Source organism: Equus przewalskii, chromosome 1 (genome assembly GCF_037783145.1).
Source record: "Equus przewalskii isolate Varuska chromosome 1, EquPr2, whole genome shotgun sequence".
Classification (NCBI taxonomy): Eukaryota; Metazoa; Chordata; class Mammalia; order Perissodactyla; family Equidae; genus Equus; species Equus przewalskii.
In genome coordinates this window covers 83,456,320-83,465,548 of record NC_091831.1, presented here as the reverse complement: position 1 = coordinate 83,465,548, position 9,229 = coordinate 83,456,320, and the positions used below count along the sequence as shown (strand labels likewise).

General features: G+C 43.8%; 1 long non-coding RNA gene across 1 annotated transcript; it reads left to right on the top strand.

Annotated features, from left to right (window-relative positions):
* Window positions 1-223: 223 nt before the first annotated feature.
* LOC139082876 (uncharacterized) lies at window positions 224-4,259 on the top strand. The gene is made up of 4 exons (XR_011539214.1): window positions 224-368; window positions 1,220-1,322; window positions 2,499-2,644; window positions 2,736-4,259. It is a non-coding gene; the product is annotated as an uncharacterized lncRNA (long non-coding RNA).
* The last annotated feature ends 4,970 nt before the right edge of the window (window positions 4,260-9,229 follow it).

Sequence of the window (9,229 nt, the reverse complement as noted above, 5' to 3'; positions counted from 1 at the left end):
CCCTAATGGTTTCTCGTGTCTCAAACATTTTACAGGCCCTGGAAAAACCAAATGCATTCTGGGCCCATAATGGATGAAACAGCCCTGGCGGTATTTTCTGGAGGACTGTGGGGGCCAGGCTGGCTGAGGGAGGTGTCACCTGGGATGCCTGCCACCCCAGAGGCAGGGCATTGTGACACAATGGTCAGCTTGCTGAGCACACCAGCAGCAGGACTGATCCCACACAACCCGCAGCAAGTGGCCAGTGAGTAGAGAACAGCAGAGAAGCCATGTGGGGAAGCAGCAGGGGGAAATGCTGGCTCTGTGGCCTTCTGGCTGCGTGACTTCAGTCAAGTTACTTACCCACTCTGATCCTCAAATGCTCTAAGGTGCTTTTACCTCTAGAAGCTCTAGGACCAGAATGGCCATGAGGTTCTGGTTTGTTGGTTGCTGCCCTTTATTTAACTACTTTTCTCTGATAGACGTGGTTGGGTTTGCTTAAAGTGGAGTGTCTCTGTGCACTCCCCTCACCCAGACTTGAGGCTCCAAGCAAGCCCACGTGCGGAAGGCATGGAGGAGCTTGTGCTGGGATTGTCCTTGTCTCATTGGCCAGGGGAAGGGGAGGGAGATAAGGTGCTGAGTTACGGAGAGTGAGCATCACAGTCCTTTCCTTAGATTCGCGACCTGCCCAGGCTCTGCACCTCCTATGTTGCTAAGGCCTCCCGCCTCCTGGCTGGCCCCACACGTGTTCTCCATGCTGATGGCAGTGAGTGACAGTGAGGCGTTCCTTGGGTGAATAGAAAACCAAGGCCACCTGGAGCCCGCCCCACATCCTGCTCTGGGGCCTGAAGAGCGCGGGCACCCTCAGCCAGCGCTGCGTGAGACCGGCAGGGGCAGCAGAGGTGGGCAGGGAGCTCCCGCCTGCATTTGTTCCAGGCTGGCCCAGTTGGGGGTCGGGAGAGAGTGGGTGGGAGGGCCGTGCCCAAGAAGGCTGGACCCTGACTGGGAGCATGCCCAGGCGGCCAGTGCTCACCCAGGCGGAAGGCCAGGATGGCACGAGAGCCACGAGCCAGAGTCCAATCCAAGGTCACAGGGCGGCCCTGGCCTGGGCGCCACTCCCAGCAGGGGTGGGTCTGAGCCAGGGGTTATTTCTCTTCTGAAAGTGAGGTCTGCGTATGGGGTCAGGATGTGGGCGGGGACAAGAATATCAGTATCATTCTTGCTGTTTTGTTATTGCTAGGATTGGAAAGACTCATTGAACTTCACCTGGTGGGCGTTGAAGATTAAACCCGAACCACAGGCAAAGCCCCTCTCTACGAGGCTCACGTTCTAGGGGGAAGCAGGTACCACGTCCCCCTAACAGACAGTGAGTGCACGATGTAGTAACTTCCCTGCCGAGAATAACCAAGGGATGGAGAGAAAATGATGGTGGTAGGAGTGGGTTAGACTTTAGGAAAGAAATGAGGAGTGGTCTCTGCGAAGGAGCGAGGAGGAGGAAGCTGAGGCCCTGAGGAGGGAAATTGCTTACCCAAGGCCACCTGCTGGTCATGGCAGGGCTGGTGGGCTGTCTGTCTTCACTTTGCCCTCTTCATCATGCCAACCTCCGTGGACCAGGGTCTGAGCCAGGGCAGAAATCATGGCGCTGGGGGGGTGTGGGCTCAGTGGAGGAGTAAGGGGAACCATGCAGCCACAGTCTGAACCTCCTGGGCTCAGCCTTCAAAGGGATGGCTCAGAGTCCAGCGTCCTGTCCCCCTCCCACCACCCTGGCCTTTTCCTGGCTCTGCTCTATGGGCTCAGGAGTGAGACCTGCCCTCATCATTACAAAATGATGACTGAGGAGAAGTCAGAGTTTAAACCAGAACTTGAAGAACACCACCCCTTATTTTATGACAGAGAAAACAGGTCCAGAGAAGGCGAGTGATTTGCCTGAGGTCACACAGTTGACCTGGAGTAGTCTCTCAAGGAGTCCCCAATGCTTTTTCCACTGCTGTGGTTATATTCCCTCCCAGGGAATTTACAGGGACCCAAAGGAATGCATCACTAATGGTGTAATTTCATGGAAGGTGGGAGTGAGGGATGTGCATGGCATGGACCCAGCCTACTAATGGCGTAAAGTGAAACCAGCACATGCATGGCACGTGGTAAGCCCTCCGTGAGCAGTTGCTCCTCTCCCCTTCCGTCGCCTGGTTTGGGACATGACGTCTGAGTTCAGGACATTCTAACAAGTTTGCGAATTGACTACATGAATGCTGAAGTGTGGGGATGTGCTCCTTCCTGCTTTCCCATCCTCAAAGAACACTCTTTATACACCCAGTTCGGGGGAAGCTCCGGGGGGAATCAACTTTCACCTCTTCACCCTGATTATATGATCCCGCGTGTATAGGTGCACACGTGTGTGGTGTGCACACACACACAGACTCACACACACCCACACCCGCCTTCTCAAATTTTTGGAGCTAGTGAGGAACGTAGCCAGGCCTAAGATAACATTTGCTGGCCTGTTTTTTCTCGTGTTTTAGCAGAAGAAAAGCATCGCTCCAAGCCCGCAGCTGCAGACGTCTCCCTGAGGAGCGTCCAGTCTTTCATCACGCTGCGGAGGACAGGATGATCCATGGCTCAGGAATCTGCTTAGTCAATAACTCAATTCTGCAGCTGGGCCACATTTGTAAGCAGTGATAGCACACCCCATGGGAACCCAGAATCCAATTAGGGCTACGGGCTGCATCATTTCTCATCCCTCGCTCCGCCTTCCACAGTCCCCGGCCATCCATCTTTCTTGGCTGAAGACTCCCCGAGGTCTGCGGGGGAAAGTTCGGACCCTCCTATTGGGGGCCTGAGCTGCCCTCTGATCCTCGCTGCAGCCACCGGTATTGGAATCAAAGCCTGAGGAGACAGGTTTTTCTTGGTCCATGGGACTGGGGCACTCAGGATAATTCCAGGCTTTCAGCAAACAGAGACATTTCCTTACCTCAAGCCCACTTAGTCTTGGAGGTCCCGGGTCTTTTCAAACTCACCCATCGCCAGGATGATGCCCTGGTCCATTGGTGTGAGGTTGCGTGAATTGCTTATGGGCAGCAGGTGTTGAAAGAGAGCTTGTTAGAAAATCAGACATGAGGATGTTCACAATAGGGAAAGCAGACCCCAAAGAGGTTTAATTAGCTTCTTTCGCTCAAAAATGCAAATGTGCTATTCGATAAGGGCTACCTGGCTTGGCATTAGGCCATAAGACCAGAAGTTTCTGGATATTTTTGAGATTCATGCTCACTTCCCCAATTCTAGGACTATTGAGGATTTTTTTTTTTCCTGGAAATTTCTGATGGGCTAGATTTGTTCCACGGGTTCGGCCTACTGGTTTTATGAGGACCTCATTTGTTCTACAACATTTTTTTCCAGAGTTCAGCCCCTTTACTTTATGAACTAGGTTAGATAAGGGACAGCAGATATCTTTCAACTTGCAGGTCAACTCCAATAGATTTGGTGGTGGCTGCTTTAAAAACTGGGTCTAGAAGCATTCAGAGTCCTAACTGGGCATAGAAGGGAAGAATGCCATGTGCATTTAGCAAAGCCCTCTGTGCCTGCCAGAGGGTGAGAGGCGGCAGGTGTGCCACATGATTTGTTATCATTGCACTGAACCATCCTAAGCTCTGAGAGGAACCCTGTTAAATAAGACAAGCAGATCTGGCCCTTAAGTTGGTCTCAGTGTAGCAGGGACGATGAGCTGGCAGGTGCTCCCAGGTCACTGATGATGCCCTGGTGGAGGCAGATGCAAGCATGAGTGTGCCATACTGTCTGAGCACATGGAATTTGAAGCTGTTCATTTCTCCGCATAAATCCTGCTTCTGAGACTTACCTGCTGGGTGGCAGGGGACTAGTCATTTTAAATGCCCCGAGCCACAGTATCTTCATCTGTAAAATGAATATCTATCTCACAAGGTGGTGGTGGTCATTAAATGACATCAGATTTGGAAGCATTAGATGCTTACCTTTTAGTAAGGATTACCAGAATAAGTACCGTTGATGTGGAAACACAAATAGGCCTCCAAACTTTGTCTTGGGTACAGAGAAGCCTCCACAGGGAGGTTCTGTTTTGTATTGCAAGTGGTACCCAGGCAGCATTCAGTAGAAGAAGACAGAGGCCACTCAACACAGGGGAGGACATTCTGTCCCCTTGGTTAGGGAAACCTGAACTATGGAATAAAAATATATATATGTTAGGGTCAAAATTCAAAACAACTCTCCTGAAATAAAGAAAGACTTGAATTTACTGACTGAAAGGTAAATTGATACAGAGTGGTCAAAGCTGAGACAGATCCTCATAGATGAATGTTTGACTTCAAAGAGAAAATTCTAATGGTTTCCAGTGAAAAACCCTTCCTCCAAAAACCAGGTTTAAAAAAAATACAAAGAATCACTCAGAAACTCAAACCAAGAGCAGGACTTCCAGAATGGCGGAATAGGAACCTCTGAAGATATGCTACTCCATGGAAGCAAGAGAATATTGTCAAAAATTGTCACAATCAACTTTTTCAGAGCTCTGGAAATTTACTGAAGGCTTTAAACAATCTGAATGTCATTTATTCAGGAAAAAATGGCTAAATCATGGTTGGAACAGCAAGTTTTGTAGTGTTTTAACTTGCCTTATTCCATCCTTCTCTCCAGCTCCATGGTTGACTTGAAAACTAAAGGTCTTACAACCATGGTAGCTGTGAAAACCAGCAGCCTGGCAGCCAGTGGAAAGGAGAGAAAGAGTTTGGACCTTTCCAAAAAAACCCCTCCACAGAGAATTGTCACTATTTGATCTGATGGCTTCCTGGAAAAGCTCTCTTCTTAGGGATTATCTTTAGACATGGTTCAGAGCTTACACTGTGCCAACAGCCTTATTCTGAGGGCATTTGTCAAAAACAATCAGCAGCCTGGGATGGCAATACTAGTTAACAGGAAGCTGATCAAAGCACTTAAAAGGAAAAACTGGGGAATGAAATATTCATAAGGGTTTGGAAAAGCTCTGGCATATTCCTGGAATTCTAGATGGCCACATGCATGTGCTGGGTTGTACACACGCCCAAGAAAGACTTGCAGAGGGCTTAACCTCTGATTGACCTTGAGGCTCTGAGCAAGCAAGAAGCAAAAATTGAGGCAAAGTTGTAAGTTGCTGCTGGAGGATTGAAGACATACCCCAACGCACACAAAGTTTCATAGCAAAGGTGGAGAGACTAAGTGGTTCAAACATTAAAGGAAATCTCTGTCCAGTCATTAGCTGACCACTGAACTAGCCAAGGAGAGACATTAGAGGCACACATGGCAAAGAATGCAGACTTCAGGAAAGTCACTAAACAAACAGAAACAGCAGTAGCAGCAATAACAAAAATGAAAAGCGCAGCAGCAGCAACAATAACGACAACAACCTTGGAAGAAGTTTGATTTTCAGAGTTGATTGATTTCCAGAGTTGATTGATTTCCAGAGTTGCCATATTGTATTATTTAAAATGTCCAGTTTTCAAGAAAAAATTATGAGAGGTGCAAATAAATAGAAATGTATGATCTATTCACAGGAAAAAAGTGGTCAATAGAAACTGTCACTGAGGAAGACTAGTGCGGGACTTGCCATTAAAGACTTTAGGTCAGCTGTTCTAAACGTGTCCACAGATCTAAAGGAAGCCATAGCTAAAGAATGAAAGGAAAGGAGGATGATGTCTCATCAAATAGAAATATAATGAAGAGGCAGAAATTATAAACAAGAGCCAAACAGAAATTCTGGAGTTGAAAAGTACAATAACTGAAATAAAAAATTCACTAGAGAGACTCAACAACAGATTTTAGAGATTTTATAGCCTGAGGAACAGAAAGAAGAAAAATGAATAGGGCCTCAGAGACCTGTGTTGCATCATCAAACATACCAACATATGCATAATGGGAGTTCTAGAAGGAGAGGAGAGATAGACAAAGGCAGAGCAAATATTTGAAGAAATAATTGCCATTAGGTTCCCAAATTTGATGAGAAACATTAATCCACACACATTGTCTAAGTTGGATAAACCCTAAGAGATCCACGTCTGGATCAGAGTCAAACTGTCAAAAGACAAACACAAAGAGAACCTTCAAAGTAGCAAGAGAAAAACAACGCACCACTCACAAACAATCCTCAATAAGATTAGCAGCTGACTTCTCATTAGGAACCATGAAGGGGAAGGCAGTGGGATGGCACATACTCAAGGTGCTGAAAGAAAGCCTGTCAACCAAGAACTCTATATCTAGCAAAACCACCCTTGAAAAAGCACAGAAGAAATTTCCAGATAAACAAAAAGTGAGAGAATTCACCACTAACAGACCTTACCTACAAAAAGTACCAAAGGGAGTCTTTCAGGCTGCATTGAAAGGACATTAGGCAGTAACTCGAATCCACGCAAAGAAATAAAGAGCACTGTAAAGATAATTACACAGGTAAATATAAAAGAGAGTAGGAACTGGCCCAGTGGTGCAGCAGTTGAGTTCCCACATTCTGCTTCCGTGGCCCGGGGTTCACTGGTTCGGATCCCAGGTGTGGACCTATGCACTGCTTGTCAAGACATGCTGTGACACCATCCCACATATAAAGTAGAGGAAGATGGGCACAGATGTTAGCTCAGGGCCAGTCTTCCTCAGCAAAAAGAGGAGGATTGGTGGTAGATTTTAGCTCAGGGCTAGTCTTCCTCAAAAATAAAAGAAAGAAAAAATATATAAAAGTGAGTATAATGAATCTTTGTAATTTTTTTCTTACCCTATCTGCTTTAAAAGACAACTGCATAAGTGAGGAATTATAAAACTGTGTCGATGGGCTTATAATGTATAAAGATGTAATTTGTGTGACAATAATGTACCTAAACATTGGTTAACATAAGAAAATTAATCAAAGTATGTACTATTATTAATACAAGGAATGGCAAAATCACATAATCTTAAGAGATGCAGAAAAAGCATTTGACAAAATCCAACACCCTTTCATGATAAAAACACTCAAGAAACTAGAAATAGAGGAGAACTTCTGAAACCTGATAAAGGACATCTACAAAAAACCACATCTAACATCATCACACTTACTGGTGAAAGACTAAATGGCTTCCTCCTAAGACCAGGAAGAAGGCAAGGAAGTCTGCCCTGACCGCTCTATTCAATACCGGATTAGAGTCTAAGATAGGGCAGTTATGCAAATAAATAAGTAAGGAAATAAATAAAAATAATTCACATCCAGATTGAAGAGAAAGAAGTAAAACTGTATTCACAGATGACATGCTCTAAGGAATTCACAAAATAACTATTAGAACTAATAAATGAGGTCAGAAAGTTTGCAGATACAAAATCAGTATAAAAAATTTCATCGTGTTTATATACGCTAGCAATGAACAACCCAAAAAACAAAATTAAGCAAACAATTTTTTCTTCAATAGCATCAGAAAAAATAAAATACTTAGGAATAAGTTTAATGAAAGAGGGGCAAGACTTGTACACTGAAAACCATAAGACATCATTAAAAGAAATTAAAGAAGATCAAAATAAATAGAAAGACATCCCATATTCATGGATTTGGAAGATTTAATATTGTTAAGATCGCAATACTTCCCAATTGGTCTACAGATTCAATGTAATTCCAATCAAAATCTCACCTGCTTTTTTCTCAGAAATGTACAAGCCAATGTTAAAATTCATATGAAAATGCAAGGGACTCAGAATAGACAATCCAATCTTGAAAGAGAAGAATAACATTAGGGCACCCACACTTGCCAATTTCAAAACTTACTGCAAAGCGATAATAATCAAGACAGTGTGGTACTGGAAATGGAACAGAATTGAGAATCCAGAAATAAACCTTCACGTTTATAGTTAATAGATTTTTGACAAGGGTGCCAAGACAATTTAGTGGGGTAAAAAAAATGTCTTCAACAAATGATGCTGGGACAGCTGGATTTCCACATGCAAAAAAATGAAGTTGGACCCTTACCTCACACACTATATAAAAATTAAATGGATCAAAGTTCTAAACGTAAGAGCTAAAACTATAAAACCATTAGAAGAAATCAAAGGGGTAAATCTTCATGACCGTGGGGACTTGGCAAACATTTAACATCAAACGCAAGAGCAACAAAACAAAAACTAAACACTGGATATCACCAAAATTAAAAACTTCTGTTCTGCAAAGGGCACTATTAAAAAAAATCAAAAGACAACCCACAGAATAGGAGAAAATATTTGCATATCAGATATCTGATGAGTCTTGCATCCAGAATATATAAAGAACTTATACAACTCAACAATAAACAACAAATAACCTAATGAAAACATGGGCAGCGGATTTGAATAAACATTTCTCCAAAGCAGACATACAAATGGCCAAAAAGCACATGAAAAGATGTTCAACATCCTAGTCACCAGGGAAATGCAAATCAAAACCACAGTAAGATACCACTCCACATACCTGCTAAGATGAATTTAATAAACACGACAGATAATAATAAATGTTTATGAGGATGTGGAGAAATTGGAAACCTCATACATTGCCAGTGGGAATATAAAATGGTGCAGTCACTTGGGAAAACAGTCTGGCAGTTCCCCAAAAGGTTAAATGGAGAATTACCATATGATCAAGAATTCCACTCCTAGGTATATACCCAAGAACTTGGGGGCAATTTGGCAAAATTGATCTCAGTTACAATTCCACATGCCCTTTGATTCACACACTATATTTTAGAAGTCTACCCTATGACTGTGCTGCATGAAGTCGTACCAGGATGTTTATTGCAGCATTATTTCCAGTAAGAAATGACCAAAAACACCTTAAATGTCCATTAAGCAGAGACTTGCATTTACTGTATTACCCAGCAATCACATTCCTGGGCATTTATTAGAGAAATTAAAATGCTAAGTCCACACAAAATTTTGTACACATATGTTCATAGCAGCGTTATTCATAAGATTTCAATTGATGGGTGATTTATATACAATGAAATGCACAAATCTCAAGTTTTACAATTCGATATGCTTTGGCAAACGCACGCACTGCTGTAACCTGCCCTTTATAAGATTTAGAACATTTCTAACACCCTAGAAAGTATCTTTTTGCCCCTTCCGGTTCATCTCTGCCACGTCACCCCACCCCTCAAATCCCAGGGCAATTATTAGTCTGATTTCTCTCATTACAGATTAGTTTTCATATAAATGGAATCACACACTATATGTTGCTTTATGTCTGGCTTCTTTCGCTCAGGCGGGAACATGT